Below are 10,853 nucleotides of genomic sequence, written 5' to 3'. Positions count from 1 at the left end.
CTCATCTGGGAACCCTGGGGTCCTGGAAAAGTCAGTGCAGAGAAATCAAACACAGAGGAGTAAGCATGGACAGAAACTATCCAACCAGCCACGATATGGCTGCCATGAGAAAAATTAATTTAATGGAACGATCCCAATGAGAGATCACTCCTGAACTAACATAAATAAACGAGTAATCTAAAAAAAGGAATTACCATAAACTGAATAAGCGTCTCAAAAAATATGACTAGCATTCTAAAAATAAACAGAAGGCTATGAAACAAAAACAGTTGGATATGGATCAAGAACTGTTGGATATGGAGAAAGAATGCATTTGTAATCTCAGAAACAAGAACATTCAAATGTATTAACCCTCACTTGCAGAAGAAGTCTTTTGCTTCTTCAAGATTGAATGGATGGAAGTGATTTTGTCCTGAAAGAATCTGGGATTTCACAGGGTTATTATCCACTAAACAACCCCCAGTTGGATGACCCTCAATAAAGCTTTGACTCTGCCTGGTAGAAAAAAAATAAAGCCTTAAGATTTAATGTCAAGGTTTCCTGTGTCAGTGAAGTATCCTCCCCCTAAACCACATTAACAGCCCTTAACCTAACAATGCCTTGAAGAGCCTACATTTTTATGAGTTGCCTTGTGAAAATCAGAGCTAGGAGGGAAAACGAGCAGCATATATCTTAAGAATTTATTTAAAGTAAGTAAACTGGTCATGTCCTCAAATTCCCTAACACCTAAGATCTTACAGTCATCTACTTGAAATAGCCACAAATCTTAGCCTTCTACAGAGCTCTGATCATCATTTATTACTTCCAGGGTCCTCCATGCTCACTGGGCCACTACTATTCCATTTAGACAATATTTCTAGGGAAAAAAACATCATCTGTCAGATGGCTATTGAAGTACTATTTTTACAATAAAAAATGTATTTATCACAATAGTTTAAATGGTTACAGAACATTTGTTAAATCGTTTTAGGCATACATGACTCTACTTAATACTAAATAAGAAGAAAAACATAGGTGCAGCCCATTGAGGCCCTCGGGGTCTAGATTGTGTGGTATGTTAGCAACGTTCACAGAGCCAAGAAGCTGTCACCTCCACGATTGCTGGTGCCAAGAGAGGCCTGAACAGACTGCTCAGTGCTGGCACTCTTCTTTCCCTGACAGTGATACTGATGATGATAAGGACACCCCTGCTGTTGCTCTGGTCCTTGTGTCAGAACAAGAAATCACAAGTAGGTTTAGTTGAAACAGTCTGTCAGTATCTTCTAGGAGCCAAATACAAAGCATTGTTAGGGGATCAGAGGCAGGCTGAAGCCTACAGCTAAGAACTGTAGACACAATGCTCTGTCTTCTCTAGGTATATTTCTTTCTAAGAGCAAATAAGATTAATGAGAATTTGAGAAGAGATTCCCCCTTCTACCTAATCCCCCAAATTATAATTCCAGTTCTACCACTAAGTTATTTCTGCAGCAAATATAAGGTCAGATAACCAGAATTTACACACGACTTTACTGTTTATAGCCAATGAACGAAAAAAAAAATTCCAACACAGAAGTAAAGAATAATTAAGGCAACAGTCAAATCTGACCCAATCTGTTATTTGAGAATTGACAATATCCTGTCAAGGCAGGCATTCAGCAACAAGAAAGTTATAAATAATTTTTCAGTAATCAATCAATTACAAAATGTATTACTGAATGTAATTGATATTCTTAATTTTAATATGATACAGCTTGTAGAGCATTATGAGGATATATTTTGCTACCTGTCTTCCTTTTTTAAGATTGTAAATCAGATAGTAGTTTTTCACCTGCGTGATAACAACAAAATCTATTACAGGGAACACCAATCATGATATTAATAAGGTTCTGAAATTTTATTTTTAACATCAAAGCAATTTCTGTGCTTTTGCAATTACTGTATGACCTCTTAACATGTCCCAGGAAGATTTAAATAACATATAATGATATATAAAATATATATGTATATGTGTGTGTGTGTGTGTGTATATATATATATATATGTATGTATGTATAAAATAGCAGCTCTACCTTCTGTGAAAGTACAAATTCTGGGTTACTAAGGGGAGTATTTGGCATACTGAGAGGAATAACTGGCAATATGGCATGCCCACAGTACAGTTTGTTTTCCTTTTTTTTTTTTTACGCGGGCCTCTCGCTGTTGTGGCCTCTCCCGTTGCGGAGCACAGGCTCCGGACGTGCAGGCTCAGCGGCCGTGGCTCACGGGCCCAGCCGCTCCGCGGCGTGTGGGATCTTCCCGGACCGGGGCACGAACCCGTGTCCCCTGCATCGGCAGGCGGACTCTCAACCACTGCGCCACCAGGGAAGCCCTGTTTTCCTTTTTTAATTGTAAGGACTATTAAAACTGTTGAACTAAAAATGAAAGGATTTTCTGGATGGAATTATTTTTAACCCTCTGCCATTCTAACGAGCTTAATCACATATTAATAATGATGTACTGAAAACTTACTGTGTTCTGGAGGTAGAGTATATCACAACATGTAATTCATTCTAGGAGTAGTAGTCATGGAATGAAGCAAGCAGTTGCCTTTTTCTTGTCATGAATTTGTTGTTTATGATTAGTAAAAAGAAAAATCTAAAAATGAAAGAAGATTTCTACTTTATTTTTAAAAGTTAAGTAGATTATATTGAATTCCAATAATAATAGTATAAACACATTTTTGTTATTCACTTTTTTTGTTAAAATAGATGATTTGGAAGTTTGGGGGAATTTAACTTCTTTTTCTTTTACCTTTCTTTTTTCCTTTCCTTCCTTCCTTTCATTCTTTCCCTTTCTCTTTCTCTTTCTTTCTTTCTTTCTTTCTTTCTTTCTTTCTTTCTTTCTTTCTTTCTTTCTTTCTCTCTTTCTCTCTCTCTCTCTCTCTTTCTTTCTTTCTTTCTTTTCCCTTTATTTTTTGTCATTTTGATGTTTTAAATTGTGTCACAAAGCTCATCTTTTGAAGAATTTCCATACTGCCTCTTTGGGGAGTTAATAATTTATCACCTTTGCATCACTACACAAATTAACCACAATACAACATCATTTTCTGGGTAACCTTTGCAATTGTAAATGGTGAAATTGTTTTAGTGGCTTGCACACGTCATTAGTCAGGGACATTTTAATTAAATTTAAAGTGATAATTGCCCTTCATAAGCAAATTCAGTGTGTGGGACCTAACAAACAAGCTGAAAAATAGAAACATTGGTTTTGTTTATTTGAGTTTAGATGTACTGAGGTCTTAAGTGCTTGTTCAGATCTTCAGAGCAGCTAGAAAGTGTAGAAAAAGTTAGTACATGTTGTAGCACAGTTTTTTGTTTTTTGTGGTTTTTTAAAAAATCACACACCTAAACAGTACTATTAGGAACATGCTTCCCTTCTTAATGTGAGCCTCGTGCTGGTAAAAAGTGCAAATTGACAACTTTGGGGAAATAAGTCTCCCATCCAGGGAAGGGTCCCAGATTGACGGTGACACGGCTAAATCCTCCCATCTCACCTCCACCAGTTGGTCTCAGCCAAGCAGGAGCTGGCAGCGTCTGAAATGCCTGCTGAGGATCCACATCCAGTGACCTGTTCAGCTCCTGGCCTCTCTGCAGAGACCAGCAGCAAGGGACAGAATTATTGCCGGTCTGTAATGGGGACGCCCCACCCAGGAGTAGCTGAACGGAGGTCGCGTCTTTCACAGCTATTCCATGTCCTGGCTGTGAATAGCTATTAACCAGTGAGGACATGCTCCCAGTAGGGTCAGGTGGGGATTTACGTTACAGACCTAGAAGTAAAGGCTCTGTAATGAGTCCCTGGAGTCATCCAAGTCTCTACTAGTCTTGCTACAGTTCTGAAATGAGATCTTTAAAAATCCCTGCAAATTCTTTTTCATTTTACCGGCTGTAGATTGTACTCTCTGTCTGGTCTCCACTTCTCTCTGCATAAGCAGTTTTAGGCTTTATTTAAGTGTTGCATTTCCAAGTGCTCTTGACTCTGTGCAGGGCTCCTCACACATCACTCATGCCTTATTTTACAGGGTGAGCGGGTAATTAGCATCTTTCACAATTAGCCAGGATTTGCTCTGCTAATTTCATTCCCTGATGAAGGTGCTAACTTGGCGTGAAACTGTAATATGTTGGGTGATTTATTAATTCTCCACTGCTGGGTGGAAATCACATGCCTGTGCCTTTACTGTTGAGAAAGTTAACAGCATCCACTTGTAAGAGATGGTATTTGAAAAGTGATGCTGGTGTGATTGAATGTGTGAATGTATAATGAAGTCAACCCAGATAGTCCCTTTCTGATTAAATTGTATTAAAATTATGTGGCAGTTCCTTGGAAAGAGATTCTTAAGAAAGAAATATGTGCTCATCTTTTAAGAATAGCTGTCAGTCACAGTGTGTGTCACTGGGGGCTATAGAGGAAAAAAGTCATACCTGTTTTTTAAGCCTCAAGTAGAAGAAACCATGCTGATGTGAAGGCCCTTTGCCTAAACAAGCTGTAACGTAAATTTTAACAACACAGGGAGCAAACTTCTTTAAGAAATCCCCAAATAAAGCAATTTGACACATATATCATTAGATTTACTGTTATGGGTTTCCCTTATCTTATTTCCACTCTAAGCGTAAGCCTTTGATATTTAGTATGAGAATTCACAATCAATAAGAAATATTGACTATACTGAAAGCTAGGTTTCTGAGAACACTTTTCCTGTCACTTTTCCTCATTTATCCCAAGTACAAAATGCTACTTGATCCGTCTCATTCATTCACTTAATAAATATGTACTTGGACACTTACTGTGTTCTAGGTGCTAAGTTACACACACTTAGCTAATGGAGGAGTGAAATGAATTATTACAGCATCATGTAATTACAGCTGTGTTATGTTCTAAGAAGAAAGTGCCACAACCCCACACCTAAACATTTTTTTTTGGGTGTGTGGCACCCTTTGCTTCCTATCCCAGAGAATTCTCTGACAAAAGAGGTAGGATGCCACAGAGCTCTTCTTACTGCCCATGAATGTGTTATTCAGAAACGTGGGAGAATGGACACAATGTAGGCAAGAACTTTGACCAATAAGAAATGAGTATTTATAAATAAATTTATCCCTCTTTCTTTTCTGTGAAGCACAGTCCTGAGACACAGTTAGTACGGCTGCTCAAAAGCTGGTACCACGAGATGGAGCAGTGTCTGTGTAGCAATGTCCTGCTCAGTAATGAATGCTTACATTGCCTCTTGAGGATCTAGAACAAAAGTTTATAAATGATAATTTTTTAGTATTATGTAGAGGAAGAAAACTCAGTAAAGGAGTCAACAGTGTTAGTGCCAGGAAGAGAACCAGGTGACAGTCATGCCAAGAAAGGAAGTAAGTGAAAGTTAAGGAGTGAATTCCTCATCTGGATAAAATTTGAAGATACTCTTTTTTTTTTTTTTTTTTTATTGCGGTACGCGGGCCTCTCACTGTTGTGGCTTCTCCCGTTGCGGAGCACAGGCTCCGGACGCGCAGGCTCAGCGGCCATGGCTCACGGGCCCAGCCGCTCCGTGGCATGTGGGATCCTCCCGGACCGGGGCACAAACCTGTGTCCCCTGCATCGGCAGGCAGACTCTCAACCACTGAACCACCAGGGAAGCCCGATACTCTTATAATGAGAAAGACAAAGAAGAGCTAGTTGAAAACAGGATCAAGGGAGAGTTTTTAGAAAATAAGAGTAATTAAAATGGGTTCACAGGATGAAAGGAAGAAATCAAAGTAGAGGAAAATGATTGTTGAGATGTCAGAAGAAAACTAGGGGATGGACTTTTCCTAGAGGCAATTGATTAGCCTCAGACAGTAAGGGAAGCCCCTTACTGTCGGAAACACTAAGGAAGGCTGTACTAAGAAGGCAGAGATGGACATAAAGAAGTACAGTTAGAATAGCTCATGCTTGGTAGACATTTTATTTTTTTCTTTTGGATAGTGAAGAAAGATGCTGAACGTAGATTTGAAGACAGCTGGAGGGTAATCAGGGACCATCCATTTTCTCCAGCGGCATGCAGCAACAGGGTATGGAAGAGTGGGGATGGAACCTAAGGTTAGAGTTTTTCAGGATGGGTTGGGCACAGGAGTTGAAAATGCTGGTAGGAAAGTGGTTGAAACTTATCACCAAAGGTAATTGCACTGGAAATAAACTGGGATAGACTTTTTTTTGATGTAGCTCCCCTTTGTTGAAAGAGGCAATCTAGGTCTATTATAAATGCAGACATAATTGATATGGTTTGACATGATGCCTAGAAGTTGTATGTAATCATGGTATATAGACAGTATGGTGAAAATCAAAACTATTGAGCCAAAAATGTGTTGGCCATTGCCCTTTTCTATTAAATATGACCTATTTTGAAGCAAGATGTAGTAAGAATCATATAGGACTTTTTTCTATTATTACAAATATGTTTTCATATTTTAACATATGTAGATAAATAATTTTTTCCTTCCAGTCCTTCTATCATGAGAGAGAGTGTGTGTATGTGTGTGTAAGCTTGTGTGTATACACATCCACGTGCAGATAGCATTAATTGTGATCTGAAGACTAGTTATGACTTATGCATGAGTCACAGGTTCCTAGCCTGCTGGATTGGGAAAGGCAATGCTGCCGCTGCCAGCCTTCCCTGTGACACCAGACGGAGCTCTGGTAACATCTCTGCCTGGCCTATAGTGGCTGAGAGGCAAGAGGAGTTTCTCATTTTAAATGCTCCACAGCTGGAATCTTGTCTGCAGTATCAGCCGATGCCTCTGGGCTCTAATCTTTCGGATTGGACTCTAGAAGGTTGCTTATTCAGTTTTGTAGGCTGTTTAATCAGTAGCTGTTTTGGACATAAAAGACAATATTCTCTCATTGAAAACAGTATGGAATTATTTCTTCTTTGGTAATTTGCTTGAATCCAATACATTTATATATATATATATATAATCAAAAAGGAGAGGACTTATAAATGACTTTTATTATATGCATTATAGAAAAAACACTTGTTTTAATCTTTTTGAAATAATGAAAATAATTTTTTAAACATCTCTTTCTCTAAAACTCACTTGACTAATATGCAGGAGAAAATTATAGGGTTGAGATTTATCAGTTTTTTTAAATATGAAGAATTATAAAAAACAATTGCTGTTCTCCTAACTTATAGGTTCTTTTTAGTAAAACTTCTTAGGTTTTATGAGATTTTATTTTAAAAGCAATAGTAAAAATAATATTCACAAACTTCATAGTAAAAACAGTTTTTTCTAATTTCTATGCGTTTTATCTTCAAAGTAATTTCTGCTTTGCATTTAATGTATCAAAGAAATTATAACAAGTAATTTGATTTCCATATGTATAAAATTTCTATCAGTAATTTAATAGATCAGGAAAAATATTTTAATGCACTGTATGACCTGATTTTCTTGTTCAGAAAAATAAAATCCAACACAGTGAGAAGAATCCTTAACTTTGTTTCAGCTCTGATTTCTAGTCTCAATTGTTCCAGAAACCATATAACTTGAAAATATCATTTAATACATTAAGATTTTAGATTTTTAGTTTTCATTTCTAATGCCTTCTTTCATATCTTCATTACCTCTTTATAGATGACTTCCAAGTTTTATTTCCATCTGTTACTTCATGCCTGATAACCATATCCTATTACAGAACTACTCAAGGACTTGACTATCTCACAATTTTAATGTGAGAATCTATGAATTTGAATAATTTATCTAAAAATCTTCTTCACTCCAAAGAAGGTTCTCCTTCAGATTTTCTACAGTGATGTACTTTCTCATCACTTATTCAGTCTCTTGTGCTGGGAAACATGGAGCTAACTTTGATCCATTCTTTTCTTTCAACTCTTTTATCTAGTCTGATCTCAAGTCATGATGTATTTTTCTTCACAACATCCCAGGGAAAATAGATCTGGAACTTGAGGAAAATAGTTACGAGTCCATAATTTAAGAACAGAATAAGGAGAAATAACTGGGTGTTTGGCGAGTGGCATTCTAAAGATCACAAACGTCCTTGGAAGAGGTCAAGGGACCATGGGACATAGTGAAAAAGGCAAAAGTAAGGAATTGGGATCATGCAATGCCATGCCAGTTCAGAGAGAGGAAACTAAACAATATTGGGAATTTTCAGAAGATCAATCTACCTACTATGTAGAAAAGATTGAAGAAGGGAGCAGTCGCAGTGATCAGATGTGTATTTAGGAAGACGATGAATAGAATGGTTATTCGCCTTTATCTTGTTGGTATAAATTACAGTAATAGGTTTTCTAATGTTACATCATCTTTACATTTCTAGATTTACTGGGTAATTGTGTTTTCTTAACTACCTAGCATCTGAACCTCTTTATAATATTTGGCCCTCTTACACTTCTCTAAAGTTTGTATAAAACATTTGCTTGAAGTTTTCATAGAATTTAGCTATATTTTACATTAACCTAGATAGAGGTAAGGTGGGTAATTCACTGAGATATCCTGAAGTTGTTTTTGTGCCCTATATTTACCAATGTAAAGAACTAAAAATTAGCTATACACTGGTAATAGTATGGAAGGCAATACCACTGCATAGCTTTGATGTTGCTTAATAATTGCTATGATATACTGGGCTAGTACTCATGCTCTTAATATGCTTAGACAAGATTTATTTGAGCTCTAAGAAATGCCTATTATAATGACTTCCCAGGGGTACAACTGGGTACTATTAGTAGTTTGGTGTCCAGCAAAATAATCTGCAATACTCTCCCTTTCCCAAGACATAGGAGGTTACAAGAATGACATACTGCCCCTGCAATGTGTGCCCATATTTGACAGAGTACACACATATCCAGAATGCTCCAAAGCACTGCTGAAACCCAGGTCTCCCTGCACCTTCCTTCACTGGTCCACTTCTCATGGCTGTAGCTGAGATGAGAGAGAAGTCAAAGGCAAGGCAAATTCAATTTACCTTTCATAATTTTACTTTTTCTTCTCTGGGAAAAAAATCCCTTACAGCAGTTTGCTAGAGGCAAATTCATACTGAGCACATGGACCCGTATCTAGAGCTGACTCAACCCAAGGGTCCATGGAAACACATATGTCAGTATCTCCAGAGATTAAAATGCCGTATGTCAGAGTTATTCCAGACTTACGTTCTGGAATGGCTTTCTTAGAACTATATACACTTTAGAATTGTAAGAACTATCCAAGGTCACTCAGTTTAACTCTTTGTTTCATGGATGGGAAGACTGAGAACCAGAATAGCTAAATGACATGCCCCTTGCCAATGGCTACCCATGCAGTTTAGAGAAAGAAGAATTTCTTAAAGTCCAATTCTGAATTTAACCAAGTTTATTTTTTCTTTCTTTTCTGCTTCATTTTCCTTCTCTGTAGAAAAGTTGAGAGATCACTGAAAATTACTTTAGAGAAACCCTAAAGCTTCTGCTACCTTTTGTCTTACAAACGTGGGAGACCATATAATCTGCACTTGAACTTTTCTAGTTCTCCCTTTTGTCCTTTCTGTGACTTCTTACACCAGGTGCTGTTTTATTTTTTCTGAGATTATACTTCCATCTGATTAAGTGTCAGTGTGATCTTGAAGCTATGATAAGTTTGCTTCTTCATAGAGCTAACAAATATAATACTAATAGGTATGGAGAATAATGCATGAGGAAAAAGATAATGATAACTTCTAAAGAGGTTGCATCCCTAAATTATTCTGAAATAGAATTTTTTTAAATGTAAAGACTTTTAAAATTACCACAATTTATAATCTCATGTCTGCTGTAGTACAATGTGATACATTAGCACAGTCAAGCCTCTGATGTAGGTTGGGGATGACTCCCCGCAACACATTCATTCTAGTTCTTTACCAAGTCCAACCCAAGGGAGGTGAGTTGCCCTCCAGCCTTCCCTGAAGTAAATCAGTTATGTATACAAAGCCCCTTTGCTCCGTGGCAGCTTCGCTTCTTTCTGTCTTGAGCAATATTGATAGCTATCAATAAGCCAGAAGGAAGAGGGAGGGTGGGAAATGATAAAGGAAGGAAGCTTAAACTAGTAGAGGAAAGAAACTCCCACAATGTAACCTGGGCCAAAGCAGTCATTAACAGTAGAGGATTCAGGTCAGTGGAAACACTTTGAACTTCTTAAAATGCTGCAACTGCCAGTTAGTGGTAGGCAGCAAGGATCTGAGTTAATATGCTTTACTGAATGTACAGGACAACAGGACATCGGAGAAAATGCAAAGTTCCAAAATATGCCTGACTCTAATACAGTAATACAGTATTTATATAAAAACATCTATCTATATATATTATACATAATACATATATGTAATTTCAGGGAAATCATTCACAGTAGACAGATGAGCAAAATTTGTTTCTAAGATGGGTGTAATTTTGAGAAAGGTACTCTCAGTTTTCCTTAACTCTGCTCTGTATGTCAAATGGTGTCTGGAAGAAAATTGAGAAAGAAACTATTAGCTTTGTTAACTTAATAAAGGTTAGTTATCCCTAGATAGAGACATTAGACTGTATGAGTAGATAAAAAATAAATCCAGACAGGGGAGGTGTTTCATCAGTAGTCAAACACTGCCTGGAGTCTTGCATTTGATTCTAGAAAAGAAAATGGAATACAATGGAAATCCTGGAGCAGTTTTCTAGGCAGGGTGCCTGAATGGTATGAGGATGTGAAACCATATTGTATGACAAAGAAAATGGAAGGCTTAGCAAAAGAAACGTAAAATACAAAGAGAGACTGTGGAGGAGTCTTTAGATATTTAAAAGTTGGACATGGGAGGGTGATTAAACGTGTTAAATAAAATCTCAGAGTATAGAACCGAGATGTGAATATTTCAGGGAAAGTGAT

This window comes from Grampus griseus (genome assembly GCF_964374135.1).
Source record: "Grampus griseus genome assembly, chromosome: 10".
Taxonomy (NCBI): domain Eukaryota; kingdom Metazoa; phylum Chordata; class Mammalia; order Artiodactyla; family Delphinidae; genus Grampus; species Grampus griseus.
The sequence above is the reverse complement of the archived record's forward strand: the minus strand, read 5'-3'. Positions refer to the sequence as shown.